Below are 16,731 nucleotides of genomic sequence, written 5' to 3'. Positions count from 1 at the left end.
CAATAAATGTTTTTGCTTTGGTTATTCTGGATAATTCAGCTTCTTCTGATGATGAACTGGGTGGTGAAGTGATCTCTTTCGAAGTGTAGACTGAGGTTGGGGGTGAGGTAGATATGTAGCTAAGGGCGTCTACTTGTGCTACCTCGTGGCCATTCTCGTCCAAGGTGATTGAGTGATTTTCCAGGTCATAGTAGAGTTGATTGAGGTCATCGGTAGAGAGGGATAGTGTGCTGCTGGAACTAATGTCACTATCGGTCTCCACTCTACTCTCTTCTCTGGTATTCAGGGCTGTATTTAACAAGAAATTCCTAATGGTGATGGACAGGTTCTCTGAGAATCCATCGTATTCCGGTGTGGTGATAATGTTGTTGTTCTCGTCTATAGCATCAAGGTGTTGACAGGAACACAAACGTAATCCGTCCAAGGTAGGGTGGTGGTAGGGCTCCAATACTCCATGATCATCTAGGGTATCTCCAGGCTGGTCCATGGTAGATCCTAAAAAGAGTTAGTGCGCGTGCTCCAACCGGTTCCTTGGGGTATCCTGGCTATGGTAATCTAAACAAAAGAACTTTTAATAATCTTTTATTAATCATTTTATCCCTGGGATATTATAGAAATTCTTTTCGTTACAGATAGACCTATAATGGATTGATTAGTTATCTCTATTTCTGTTAAATATAACTGTTTCCTGAATTTAAACAATATTTTATATAAAAATTATAAGTACAATTAATATTTACATATCGTATTAATTTCTTTGGTTACATTACTCGTATATATGTATAAGTATAAGGTTTTACTGACAATAGTTGGTAACCCTTGTTTGTATATTTTGTATATGTACATATGGTATATACCATTGTTGGTATTAGCTGTATTTCATTTTATTTTTAACATGAATAAATTTTAATCAATTTGAAACTAATATCTTACGTTACATCGCTGTCAAGTATACCTTTTAGACTTAATGTCTATGAAATATCTCGTTCGACGTCCGTAATTAAAATTTACGTAACAATAAGTTGTCAACCCTTTGTTTATGTTTGGGCGGTCAAAAGTGATAGGGGTTGGATTTGAGCGAGGTTATAAATAGCTGGCGGCCCAATAATTATGCTCATTTTAACAACAATTGTCTTTGCGAGCGGAGCTTGCGTTCGAGTGTTTAATTTTACTGCTAGTTTCAAGAGAATTTATATAAAAGTGATAAAATATAGTAATTCGTTTGTTTTATATAAATGTTTTTTTTTTTTTTTTTTTTTTATGTTATAGATTGTTGATACGCCCATTATTGCATTCGTTATCCACTTATTTAAGACTCAGGAAGTATATTTTCTTCGTCGATAAGGCCTTTATCACTATATTTTTGATCAAAAGTGGGTTAGAAACAATATGGGTATATTTTCAATCTACGACGATTTTGTTTTATATAATATTTGTAGTTTTGATAGGACATATCTGAATCATCAGGTAAATTGACGTACCTTGTTTTGTTTACGTTTTCCGTCTGCAAAAGTTAAATTTGTTCATCGTAAGCAAAACTTATATTGACTCAGATATGTTCCATCATTTTATTCGTTTTAACTTTTGATTACAGCGTCCCTTTTTGTAATCAAAATTTATTGAATATTGACTTAAATCTTCTAAAACAATTTTGCTATAGATTTTAAAATAAGATTTTCGTTTTACTTAATTCAGTTATAATTACGTTTAATTAATAGGTTATTTACGTTACAAGTAACTCAACTGTATTTATTTAAAATGGTCGCTTATGAAAATTATATTTAGCTAGCTTCGTCGTAGGTACTTTTAAATAAATAGTTCATAAGAGTATGTTTTAGGTAGCTCAATTATAGGTACTTTTAAAACATCATTAAAAAAAAATATTCAGATTTAGCTAGTACATAAGTTTTAGTTGCTTGATACATCATAATGAAAATGTTTTGATAGCTCAGCGATAGCTATTTTTAAGCGTTGAATCATGTAAAATTAATTACACATTCTTTAACTTAATTGAATCTAATTTTAAATGACAAAACAAAGTTTTAATGTTTGAATAGCTTAACGATAGCTATTTTTAAGCGTTAAATTATGTAAGATTAATTACACATTCTTTAAATTAAGTAAGTTTACTTTTAAATGATAAATCAAAGTTTTAATGTGTAGGTAGCTCAACCATAGTTGCTTTAGACACTAGAAAAATTCGTGTGTACAGTCTTTTTCATAAAATTAAATTTTTCTATATTGCCTTTCAGAATCGCTAGTCCTTTATTTTAAATTTACATCTGCTCATTATGTATATTCCGGACAGCCTGGACGCGCATCAGAATATTAAGGAGAGATTCGAGGAGTCGATGAGAGGGGCTGCGGCCACTCTCGCCAATTCCTCGCTTCTCGAAACCTCCTTAGACGACTCGAGTTCAGTGTACAGCGACGCGTCTGGGATGCCAAGCCTTGCTGACGTTGATGACTATGGGAGTACTTTTGATGCTGCAGAGTCCGAAAGGGATCAAGGGGAGATGTTTGGCAACAAGCATCTCTCACTGATGCTTAGTAGAACGATACAGATCATCTGGTCTCTCCTCAATTCGGTGATGCAGAATTCCTGCGGTGACATTGGTGACGATGTTGTCGGAGGTGATTCTGGGTCTGCCGAGTCGAGGAGAGACCAGAAGACGAGTCTGGACGCACTCAACATGGATGGCTTGTTCAACTTGTTGTTGGGTTTAGGCTTATTTTCTTGTGCTCTCTTAGTTGTCTTCTTCGGCGCTGTGGGGCTTGAGACTTTAACTCGTTTAGATAACACCTCAGACAGGTCGCTGGCTCGCTGGATTAGAGATGTATGTACGCGCCTCCGTGATATAGGCGTCCGGACCATTGAGCTTCTTCACTGCAGTAACAGGACTAGATCTGGAGTTGCGTCGCCAACCGTGGAGCCGTCGGATACAGGCATCTACGAGGCCGCGTCTTCTGTGATGGATGATATTCTGTCAGATACACAGGTGAGCTTTTCTTCTTTTGTGCTTTTTTTTCTGTTTTGTATTCTTTTTTTTGTATAGCCACCCGTTTTGTCTAATAAAGCATCATGTTGTTGCAGGATTGTTCTGTCCTATTCTCACTTCCTCAACGTTGACTTTCGGTTCTTCCATATATATCGCTCACCGCTTGTCATCGTTTTATGTCACCAGAGAAATCCGCTCGGTTACCGCAATCAAATTGAGATACCAGTTAACTTTTACTATAATCTTAATTAGCAAATTAATATTATTTCCCTCTGGGGAGGTTGAGAGTCTGCTCGTGCCACACGCTTCTCATTGGGGTTTTGAAGTTATTTCAAGACTTTAATATTTTCCTTTTGTTTTAGGCTCCCTCTGTTAGTCCATCAACTCCAGCCGAGGTGAGGTCCAGAGTTGGGCTGTTTGCTGTACACCGCCTTTCTACCACTGAGGATTGACCTACTGGAAGTAATGTGCCTGCGGGATTGGACAGCCCGTCAGGAAGTCCTGGCTTCCGCCCATTGATATTCGATCAATCAGAGCGTCTTCATGTAAGTATAGATGCTTTAGTTTTTTTTTCTATATTAATTTTCAGAAAGAGGCCGTACCTTTGTACACGTATTTAGAGGTGTTTGCAACTAAAATTCTTATATTGGTAGAATATTAACCTTAAAATGTATGGTTGCGTAAGTCCTTTTTAAACCGTTTTAAGATGTTAATTCTATTATAAAGTGGGTTGAGTCGCTACCTAATCATATAGCTTTACAGGATTTTAGGCATTCTCATTTCCTGATTTTCCTGAATTCTGTTTTAGTGTTGCGATTAAACTAATAAAATCTATTATATTTTAGGCTACAAATTCAGTTAACCTGGAGCAGCATTATACAACCATGCTAAGGTTTAGCCCGCCCAGTACTGGAGGGTCCGCGGAGAGATCTAGCTATAGTTCATCTTTATGCCTTAGTCGCATTGATTCTCCATCTGCAGCAGACCTTTCAGCGGTAAGTTTGCTAAATTCTTTTAATATTATTATTTGCCAAAATTACGTGACTTAAAGTAAAGGATTTGGTGGGTTTAGCTATGCTTATATACAATAATTTATTTTAACTATAGTTTTATCCCTTTCCAATGGTTAGTATTATGACTTTGGAGGATTTATGTAATAATCTTTTTTTTTCTAAAAGTATCAGGATTGTCCAATAATCTATATGGGTAGACATTATTATATTTCTCCCTAGTATTTATTAAGACTTTCTGTTTAATTTATATTTCCTTCCCTATTTTAGGAAGCGGAAAGTACAATCCCTCTAGTGGACGTTTTCGAGATCGATATCCCATCCAGCCAGTTCGGTTCTATGGGCAGTGAGATTCAGTTCCCTTTGCCGGAGAGAATTGTTGGAGGCTTAGAACGGCTGCGTCTTACAGTTGAGACCCCAACCCCAGCCCTTCCGCCAGAGACTGCCTCAGAGACGGCTAGCCTGAATTCAGTTGCGCGTTCGTCAGATAATAGCAGGGAGGAGTCCGATGCTGAGGGTGTCCCTCGGCGACGGGGTTCTGCCGGCCCTAAGCGTACGCGTTGAAGTGGCGATTGTTAGCTTGGTCGTAGACACTGCGATTTTATTAGACAAAAACTGCTCAGACATGTGTGACAAAACTCTTAATCTATGTAACTAGTCAAGTAGTGATCACTATTTAGTAAAATATTAGACGTTATGACTTTTATACTGTACAAGACCAAATAATTTACACCGTTGCTATTTTGTTATGTATATACATGTTAGCTTGTAAGGAACTTAGTATGTAAGGAAGTAATGATGTAAGGTTGTATTTTCTTTTGCCCATATTTTAAAACTTCATTTAATATCAATTACTTTCTTCATAAGCGAATTAATTTTTTCTTTTCTCAATAGTATATTAACAACTTTAATTTCAGCCTTATGTCACAATTTATTCATTCTTGTTAGCTTTTAAGGGTTATGTATATATAGATATTTAATCAAACTTGCGCCTCAGTACCTTTTCTCTAAATTTCATTTATATCCATCCCTGTGCATTAATCGTGAATTTTAATTGTGCTGTGATATAGAGAGGACTTGTAAATAGCATATATATTTTTTTTGTAACCAATATCTAAGTAGACTGAAAGACTGACGTTAGACAAAGCTATTTAAATACGCTTATTCAAGTACCTTTAAGAGATCTCATGTAAAGACTGTCTGTAATTTTAATATTTGAGCAATTAAAGTAGTATCATTGATCGGGTAATCTCATTAAGGAAGATTTATTTAATTAATAAGGCTTAGAGTCAATAGCGTTTCCTTTTTAAATTATAGAACTTAACATTCCTTTTAAGTCTCAATACAATAGTCATAAAACTTAAGTTTCGGGGTAAAATTTTTCTTAGGTCCTTCATTAAAGCTAAGTCTAAGTTTTATTTTCACCAAATAGAGTTCTCCTGATTCGAGTAGAATCGTTGATAGGCTATGTGCCTATATATATTTATTTATATATTTTATATTTATAAGTTTTTGCATTTATCGCTCAATTATTTTTAATGATCTCGAAGTTTTTCTTATGTGCCAGTATACAGCTTAAGTCCAAAAAGTATATTAACTAAATTTGTTAAAACTTGTCAGAAATTTTTCTTATTATCGCAATTTTATTTCCAAAGATTTGTTAAATAAAAGTTTATATTCTGTTTTCAAAAATTGTTTTAACTTTATATTTTCACCAAAGAGAAATATTTGTCAAAATTTTATACCTTTTCTAAAGATTATCTACTTTTGTTAAAATAAATATAGAGATTTTTAAGTAACATATATACTTGTTAATTACTGGTTTAATATATGTTGTGTAAAATTCCCATTTACGTAGCTACTCTATAAGTATTACTTGTTTGTTTGTCACGTTAGTAATGATAATAATTAAATTAAATTGTTACCTTTAGGAAGCGTTTAGCCTAGTTTTAAAATTCGCTTATTTTATAACGATTAAATAAGTAATAATATTACCTGCTATGTTCTTCTGGTATCATAGTTACTATATGCGATTTATTTCTTACCGTTTCTATCACTACCTTTTAAGATAACTCATATAATAATTACGTATAGATTTTTATAAGAACGTACAAGAATATAAGTACAATATTATATAGGTAAGTACGAGAGTATTATATTTCCGTTTGGCAAAGTCTTTTATATCATTGGGAATGTCCGTAGGTCTTTCTATCTGGATACATTAGAAATCAAGTCATAGGAATCAGGTTAACTTGTATGTTTATCTGACTATTCTGGTTGAGTTTCTAGGTCGATAACTAGCGGTAGTTGCGGCGGGGTGACCTCTCCTGCCGTAGATTACCGTTAGGTTATGATGATGTGCATCTGGTCGTTGAGGGACAAGCGTTCTACCACGTATACGCAAGCTCCTCTGAAATAATCTTAATATCCTTTTCAAGAGTCTGACTAAGAATGTAGTGACCCTGTCTAGTATTAGAACCATGATAATTGTTATTGACACGTATATAGCTATTTCTTCTATATGAGCGAAGATGGTTCTAATGGTTAATGGTTCTTTAGGTTTAGGTGGGCACAATGATTCCGATGCAAATGGTAAAGTTCGTGCCGTGGTCTGTCGGTCATAGCCTAGTGCAAACTGTGTGATCGTATCTCCCAATGTGAGATTATATGATCCTCCTGTTATAATAAAAGGAGTGGATGTAATAGTTATTGATGCATTCTCTAAACTGTGATTAGTATTTTCACTCAAGCTAGTAAAGACAATTCCATCTTGCACATGGGCATAAGGATAAGTCTGTTTTGCCAGCGGACAGTGCTTGGTTATCAAAGTCTCATTAGCGCTAAGTAGTCCCTTAAGGCACTGGTCAGCCTCAACCGGTAGATAAGCGTTATAGTAAGATTGTCTGTATACTCTTTTGGTTTTATCCAAATAATAAATGGAATCGATGTAGCATTCATCAAAAGGAATTGGTGCATATCTGTAGATTTTTATTGGATCAGAACTTAATTCCATGGATAGTATAGTGGTGAATGATGTTGTACCACCACTTAAACGGCTTTGGACTTCCAATCCGAGATTATGAATATAGTCCAGTTTAAGCTCTTGCCTTACAAAAGTTTTAATAGTGTCTGTGATGTCCGTTTTTGCAAGATCTTGAATTAGAGTAAGTCTGAAGTTTAAGTCTGCTTTAAGCTCTTCTAAGTTTGTGATGGCTAAGTTGCTCAGGCTATCAAAATAAGAATATTCTGCTGTTTGCACAAAGTTAGCTGCTTTGGCATGAAGAGTTATACCACTTACGATTTGTGGTACTATCTCCGCAAGCAATAACTGTGTAAAGTCAAACTTATCATGATCTAGCTTATAAGAAAGTTTATTTACATTATTAGTCACTTCAATACGGTTAGAACTTATTAAGGGAGTTACTGTTTCAATAGCTTCCTTGATCGTGCGGATAAGTTCCATTACATCAATAAGCAAGTCCCTAATCTTATTGGTATATAACTTGCCTATGAGTTTAGTTTGTGCTGAGGTGAATGTGCGTCCGTCGTAGTTAATGTCTAATTGCGTCTTCAGGCCATCATAGATTGCTATTTCAGGCGCTGTATTGCCTATAGATATATCAACTTGAATGGATTGAATTGCTACCGCTGTGTAGCCTATATACTCTCCACTTTGATAGTGAGTGGGTATCAAATCTGTCATTGTATTTGCTGTTGTACTATAGTAGTACATACTTAGTATTATTAATATTATCTTAGGATACATTGTTAAACAGCTTATTTAGTAAATGCTTATATCCAAAATCAAAAGTTACTTTTCTGATTGATACACTTACACTAATAAATAAGGTCTTCACTGCTTGGAGTTCTATGATAAACTAACTTATTTTTCCAAAATCTATTTATTATCCCACTTTCGCTACTGCTAGATTCTGAGTGGGCGTTTCCGGTTTCTAACTATAATTAAAGTTTTGACATATTTTTTGTATGTAGATTGGTTATAGGCTTAATAACTAATCAAGTTCATCTCAGTTCAAGGCGTATATATAGGTTGTCTAATAATATTGTTATGCCTGTGTAATTTACATGGTTTATATTAGGTGTTTTAACTCAATTCTGTATATATTGGGTTATGTAGTACCATGCGTATATTTGTACAGTTTGTATTACTCGTTTGATTCTGTTTAGACTATACAGATTCAAAACTTATACATATACAATTTACCTTCTATATATTTTTGCGTATAAATATTTTTGAAGGGATCGACTTATTTAGTCGACGTGTATTGTATATGGTTGGTCTCCCCCTGTCAATAGAGAAGACGTAAATTTTACCACTGGATATATAACCTTGAGTGGGAAAATTCTACATAAATTATGATATCTCAGTTATCAGATTAGAATAACATACTATTATATTGTTCCCGAGTTTACAGGGTAAACGGAAATGTAAGTAATTGTTATTGGAGTGAACTAATACCTCTTGAAATCTGATATTTATAATTTATGTTCAATGTTTCTTAGATATGAACTCTGTACGTGTCCAGAATTATAGGTTTTGTATTATTTAAGTTTGCATTTTTGTTATAATGGTAATCTTTTCGCTGCTTATTTGTGCATAAAGAGATGAATGTGCACATATTTCTGGTTGCAGATTTTGCTTTAGCCGGAAATATAAGCGGAAGCGTATTCGTTTAGTTAATTATCTTTTAGTCCATGAGTTTATTGTAAGACTTTATAATTACTCTTTTGTATCCTCTATGAAAGTGTCAAAATGTTCGTCAATTGGTTTGAAATTCTTTGATTTTGAAAGGGTATTTAACTTGTCTGTATTTATATCAGAGCTCCTTTCAACCATGTTTATTTTGAAAACTTGCAATTTACTATGTACTGTGAGAGGATATGTGTGATGTTTAGAGTTGGTCTTATGTAGAAAGTGTTGCTTTAATTAATTCCACGAATTTTTTGTAAGTTTACCTTATATTTTTATGTGTTTTCGTGTATTTGCATTCTTTAATTAGCAATTAAAGCAGGTTTTGATACGTTATGGTATTTTTAAATTAGAGCTAGGGGAATTTTGTTATTTAAACTTTTAACTATCCCTGTTTATCAGAAATTGCGTACAGCGTATAATATCGCTTTTAAGGAAAGAATAGTAAAAGTGTTCTCTTTTTATAGAATGAAATATAATTTAGCTCATATGCGTTTACAACTTAAATATTTTATGGCATTTTTATTAAGTGTGTTTGTTGTTATAACAGTTCAAGCCTTTACATTGGGGCTATTGTTTTTAAGGTCAGTTTTTATGAGTATTTGTTATTGCATTATTTTTAGGCTTGTTAATCCTAGCTTTTATGTGTCTCTGTTAAGAATTGATACTTGTCCTTTCTTCTCAGGAAGGATATTGTTGTTTTAGTCTTAGGGTTAAACAAGTAATAAATTGATTCTTTGGTATATTCAGTGATACTAAATATACTTTGGTTAGAAATGTAATAAACCCGTTATTCATTCGTTGACAAGATGCATTGGTATTTGGGTTATATTAAAGTTCTGAATGAATTTTCGCATAAAAAATTTTTAAGTTTTCAAAGATGTCTGAGTACAATATGCAATGCCAAAAAAAATTTTTTTTTGTTGACTGAAATTTTCTTTGAGGGTATGCAATGGCTTCTTGCTTAATTACTTGATCTTAAAAATAAAATCATTGATGTGTGAGATTATGGTATATCACAATATATACTGCTGCTGTGTTCTCATAATAAAAGCATGAAAAGTATAGTTTTGTTCGCGCAGATCTTCAATCGATAGTTATTTTTATTACTGTTATGTACAAATTAGATATACTTTTGTCGCAATATGGTTTTGGGCATATATTTCAGGCATTATTATATGTTGATAGGTTAAGTATCCGACATGTGTTTCCTAGACCTAATGTTGACTGCAAGGTTACTTAAGAATTATAACTCATAGGGTTTTCAGGATAACAAAAGAAATCTTAAAGTTAGGTGTTCCAATACTGTTTTCCTTGACTTGCAAACGCAACGATAAGCTTGGTATTTTGTCACCAGGAATGATATAGTATTGTATGATTATATAAGGAATAGATCAGGTGATAAAAGTGGTCTGTGAGTTCTGGCAATGCAATTTATAATAAGACTACTGCATAAAAGCTAGAGGTGGTGCCAGCTTCATTTGACGGGATTATTGTACATGTCAATATGCTAGTTAATCTACTAAAATTGGTCCAGCTGCCAAAATTATCTTAATGTCCTCTAAGCTTCACCTTTGTGCTAGAATTGAGACAAAAGTTTTATTTAACTTGAAAATATAAGTGAGATCGAGTGTGCTATTGGTTCGTTTATGCATACTGTTGTGAATATGCGCATAAAAAGTCTTCTTTCAGTAAAATCTGTAAGTCCATATCTTTTGAAAACTGCTAGGCTTGCTTTCAATTTATACTGCGATAGATATGTAAACTTAGAACCAAGGAAAAGTCACAACTTTTCAAAGTAAGTGAAATTTTCTTAAACTAATTTTCTCTCTTTTATGTGCGTATTTTTCCACAACTTTCTTCAGAATATTTAAAATGTATGCTCAATGATTCAGACTTCGGCCTTAGATAGTTCAATCAATTTAATGATATTCCCTAAGTATACTGGGCTCCTGGGGTGGAGGAGTGTACTATCTAGGTCATGTCCTATATATTTTTTTTATACAATTTTGTCTTGTCTGTCATAGGTTGAATTTTAGTGTAAGATTTGCTTCACAAGTAATAACAGTCTTTAGGCAAAGTCCCAGAGTTATTTTGGCACATCTGGTTGTCCAGGACTTTTCTGTCTACTTGAGAATGTATGAAGATTCTAGAGCTATACCTTAAAACATTAGCTTTATTACTACCCAATTTTGTATATTGATTTAAAATATTAGTGTGTGAGATTGCCAATCTTAACCATATACCTTAACCTAAACTCTACAACATCATCTCTGTTTTCAACGAATTTACTTCATTCAGGATTAGAGGAGACTAGGAATTTTATTAGCATTAAGATGATAATCAGATTAAGATCACTCATGATATGTGAGTGCCCTGTTCGATAGCTGTATGATTTAGAGTGTATCTATCAGCTTGAAAAGTTAATCGATTTGAGTAATGATTTTGTGTTTCAGATTAGTATAAGAATATTATTGGGTTGGTTACTAGTAACTAGAGTGATCTAGTTAATAGCTGGTGTGTTTCGGGCTATGGCAAGTTGCTCCAATTCGTCATCAGAATCATCTATTTCTGGTAGCATAGGTAGTCCATATATGAATGATCCTGTGAAATCGAAATCAACGACTACCTCTCTGACAATGGATTGGTCGCTGGACTCTATGTAACCAGTGATAACTGTATTGGTGATAGTGTGATTGGAGTTGTTGATTATTAGAGCTCTGCCACTGAGTTGTCCATCATCATTGATAATGAGTTGTGTTTGTCCAGGTAAGATCTTAATTCCTGCATTTCCGTTTGAAATATGATCGTCGCTGAGGATCACTTGTGTTCCAGGTGCCAGGTTGAAAAAGTGGTTGATATTCATCACTATCACTTGGGTTTCTTTAGCTTTGATCTTTTTAACTACTCCTGTACAGAGCTGGAGCTCGAAGTCAGAACAGAAGATACTGCTCAGTGGTCCTTCAGGGTGAAGAATAGAATACAAACACGGTGCTAATCGGTACTTGTCTGTGAAGGGAGTCCATGTTAGTTGTAGACTTCTAATACCATTCAGTCCAATTATCATAGGTGCGACATCCTCATGGTCTCCAGATACAATTGAAAAGAGAATTGGGTAATGACGGCTTGAAAATGATGTGGGACGAATCATAAGAGTTACATCTCCGGGTTCGGGGATCTTGTGATCTGCACATGTGACTGGTGGCTCATGACTTTCTTCCAACTGATTTTTATCATCGTTCATTACTATGCCAAACAACTTGCTATAGTACCTGGCTGATATGATGTTTTTATCTGTTGCTGAGTCAAGTAAGGCTGTCATTCGTACGTCATAGTCATATTTACAATCTATTTCTTCTGGCATACAACCAGAGCAATGAAGGTACAATTTCCTTTCTTCCTCCTTAGTTGGTGTAATGTTGTCTCCTATTTGATCGTTAGGCTCATTGAGAATTATTTCCGCTGTGGTAGCTTTGACTCCACTGAGGTTACAATCTTTAGGTGATTCCTTAGCATTGGCTTTAGCCCATTCTTCATATGTTTGCCTAAATACGCCACTAGGTTTCACCTTACCACTATGGTACAGTTCCATCATGGCTGGCCTTCCAGGACATAGGTGTCGAGAATGGTATAACTCTTTACCATATATCTTATAACAGTTTGTGCAGAATGCTGATGTCAATACAGTTGGGTATAACCTTCCTGTATCATCACACAATAATCTACATCCATCTGATATGTTGTGAGAATATTGTCCACATGCTACACAGTAGCGTCCAGGTGATAATCTATAAGAAGCCTGATAATCCCGCTTGGTATTCCTTTGAAAATGCCTGTCCCTGTTATCCCTGTGATAAGGTTTGGGATTGGGTGATTTTGTAGCCATTTCTCTAACAGTGGATTTTCTTTTATAATAATTTGAGATGGCCTCTATCTTGGCAGTTTGTTTGTCTCTGTGGTTAGCTCTTTTCTCTTTAGACTTCGAACTGTTGGTGTTGTTGGTTCTCTTGTGCACTACACTCTTTGTACAGTTTGTGCAGAGATTCCTCCTAACTTCAAGTGAACCGCTCGTGTTAGGACTACCAAGTTGTATTGTGTTCAGTTTCTGTGAGAGTAGAAGCTCTTCTGCTACTGTTGTTTGCACACGGGAATCAGTTTTCCACGAGTCTGGTGAGTTAACTTGAGTTGATAGTGAGTCCAGAGATATCTCTTTCAATTCAGGGCTCATATTCTTCTCACTAATTTGTTCTGGCTCTTCTAGATTGGATATTTGTATCTCCTCATAAGCATCAGAGTCTCTAGTGTCTGTGTTAGCTGAAGGGGTTCTTGTACCAGGTATTGTCGAGCGTCCCCGACAAGGAGTGGTTTCCTTATCAGCTTCATCATCCTTCTTGCCTTGCTTGCGGGAAGATGACATGATAGTTGTTGTAAAGCCTTAGAACTATTTGTAAGTTCTTTAAAAGCCTGTGAGATGTTGTACTATTTTTGAGATAAAAATAGCGAAAGTTCGAGAGGAGTACAAATAATGGGTATAGTCTAAAACGGTCAAGAATTTGTTTAAACTAACAATTCTTTTCTTTGAATTTGCTTAGCTATAGATGGGTGTGGTATCTACTTCACCTATAGTTGTTTCTACGTCGTATATACTTGCGTGTGAGCTTTGATTGATATTCTGAAGTGTGCGCTAATGCACTCCTATCCTTAATTAAGCTCAACTGTAGAAACACCTCTACTTAACTTTTATATAGGTTTATTTATGAAGTCAATTTGAGCTAGTTAGCTATTCAAATTAGTTATTAAGTTAAGTAATGTTTGCAGCAGAGTTAATTTGGGTATGCTTATATACTTTCACAAATTAACTTTAGTTTGCTCAGGAGTCGACTTTCCTAGCAAATTATGGTTGTCGAGAAAAAGAAACAGCAATTTATAATCCTTGTTGAATTCTTACTTCACTCTAAGGATATGTGTTTATAGCCTACGATCTACTTATTCCTGTAGGGCTATTATGAATATAACTTACTAAGGTTCACTCCCAAAGGATCGTCTATATTCTAATAATATTGCAACAATTTTGCTTGAATGTCAAAGATCTCGCCACCTCTTACTTATAGTTGTATTAGGGGTTTTTCCTTCCAATCCTATAAAGTAATTTGCGCAAAATTGGGGCTTCACTTATGACTTCAATTCTTATAACTGTAGTAAGATATACAATTTAGATACACCTATATTTATATATGTAAAGATTGTTTTCAAAATTATCTAACCGGATGTAATCTAATTATAATTAGTAGTAATACAATATTCAAGTGCAAGTTTACTCTGAGGAAGTGTGATATCCTACACTAGGTGGCCAACCTATATTGTGGAGGTTGTCAATCAAACTTCAAAGGAACCTATCAACTTTGAATTAAACATACCCTTATACTTTTGAAAACTAATCCAACTGGTTTTAGTGCACTTTTTTCTTATTTATCTAAAGGTATTCTGTTAGGTTATAAAAACTCTGGGCTATATGTAGACACACTTTTATGTTACTCGGTTATAGTCTGTGTGCTAATAAGCCTAAGTAAACATACGTTTCTCGATATATAAAAAAAAAATTTTTTATGATAATTCCGGATATTTAAAGACAGTAGGGTACTTTCTGTAGTACTTCTGCTACTTCTTTTAGAGACGTCCTACTCTCCCAAGGTAGGCTGCTGCAACCTCCTGCTGCGTTTGGTTTATAGAACTTTGTCTCTTAAAGCGTGCTATTCAATACATATAGGGCCTATATTGTTGACTATACTTTTATATCACTAATGGTCACTATCACTAGTAATTAACTTGTCTTCACTTTCACTGCTGAATTCTGGTGGTACATGAAATAGAAATGTTAGCATTAACAAAGTAAGTAAAAATTTAGTTTTCATGTCCTACTTATTGTTGAGTGAACTGTTTATTGTATTTATGTATTTATGAAGAGCGTAAAAAAAAAATTTTCTAAGTTGAGATTGAATTAAAACTTTCTAAGTCAAAATAAAATAAAATCACTCTAAGTCCAAAGTTGGAAAATTTTGACTAAGTCCAAAAAGTTTCTAATGAAATTATTCTAAGTACAAAATCAATAAATTTTGGCTAAGAAAAAAATTATGAAAGTATCTTAAGTATAAAAATAGTAAATTTTGACTAAGTCAAACATTCTTTTTCAATGAAATTATACTAAGTACAAAATTAGTGAATTTTGACTAAGTCCAAAAACTTTTCGATGAAATTATACTAAGTACAAAATTAGTGAATTTTGACTAAGTCCAAAAACTTTTCAATGAAATTATGCTAAGTACAAAATTAGTGAATTTATCCTGAGACAAAAGAAATAGAATCACTCTAAGTCCAGATGTGGAGTATTTTGTCCGAGATAAAATTCTCCTAACAGTTCACCTCACAAGGCTACTTTAGAGATTGCCCTTAAATCAAAAGAAATAGAATCACTCTAAGTCCATTATTGGAGTATTTTGACTAAGTGCAAGTCTCCATAAGTTAAGGATTTTAAGGTCATAAAGTATTAGAGTGTTAGAATTATCCTTCACCAAAAGAAATAGAATCTCTCTAAGTCCATAATTGGAATATTTTGGCTAAGACAGAATTACTCTAAAACAAAATTTTCTCTTAAGTGTGGAAAATGAAGTTTGTTAATCTAGTTGGAAAAATTGCAATTATTACAAGTCCGAATTTTGGTAAATTTCCAACCAAGTTCACAATTTCATAAAAATTACTATAAGTCCAGAAATTCAAAATTTTCTCTGAAACAAAAGAAATAGAACGGTGCTAAGTCCAAAAAGTGGAATATTTTGCTCAGAGCGTCAGGAAATCTTTGGAGTTTTTGCTAATTGCATAAAGTAATTTGTTTACACTTATATCATTCCAACCGATCGATGTTGAGAATATCTTTGAGACTTTGAAATATTTTGTTTAACTCAAAATTGTGGAGGAAATAGTTATTTTGATACATCCGCATATAAATCAGAATTACATTAGGAATATAAGACCTATGCATGTATAAGTAAGTGCAAATCTCAGAAAATCGGTTCTAACGGTACCAAAGTATTAGTACAGTTTAACTTGAGTATAAATGCTACAAGTTTGTAATAATCTTTTGGCCCTTTACTACGACTCAAGAGTACTAACTGCTTTCGGCATATTGTTTCAGAAACATGGCTCCAAAGACAATATGTATCCCAACTAACAGCGTTTCCCGTGTTCTATAAGATTTGCTCCTAAGTTTTCATTTAATAAGACAGTTCAAAATGGTCCTTTACAAATAGTATTTTGATAGCTTATAAATGAAAAGTTACTCCATGCTTGATTCTTAATAAGTTCTGGTTTAAGTATCAAAGATTCAAGTATTTCAACACTTAGAGAATTTCCGAATAAGTAAAAATCATACTAAGTCCGAAGATTTATATATATACTCCGCCACCTAGCACAACTCCTAAATCTCAAAAATCTGACTAAGTCCGAAAATCAAAGTTTTGCACATAGCTCGATCATAGATTATTCCAACCCAAGTGTTTTACTAAAGAGAGGCAGACATGGAGGTGCCGGTGTGCTGGTATTCTCTAGGGCCTCTAGAGTGTCAACCAGTGCGAGTGTCCTTATAGGGCGGCGACCAATGGCCACAAATATGCTAGCATTCTCTAGGGCCTCTAGAGTGTCAGCTAGTGCAACTGCTCGTACACGAGGCTCTCAATTGCATTTGTGTCGTGCCTTTCAGTCCCTATCTCTTCAAACGCCTCATAGTCCTAACCTTGCTCTCAAATAGTTTCACAGGTTTTGGAAAATCCGATTTTGCCATAACTACAACTATTCGATTTTGGTAAAAATACCTGCCTTAGGCGGTTCGGGTACGGTAAGGAAAAAAAAGAAAAAAAATTTATGAAGTAAAATTTTTTCCAAGATACAACCGGTAAGTTGCACCATTGTGTGTGCGAATGGGGCGTTTGTCCAAATTTAGATATGGAGACCGCTCTTC

Source organism: Acartia tonsa, chromosome 9 (assembly GCF_053477335.1).
Source record: "Acartia tonsa isolate MP-2025a chromosome 9, ASM5347733v1, whole genome shotgun sequence".
Taxonomy (NCBI): domain Eukaryota; kingdom Metazoa; phylum Arthropoda; class Copepoda; order Calanoida; family Acartiidae; genus Acartia; species Acartia tonsa.
Note: the sequence above shows the minus strand (reverse complement) of the source record.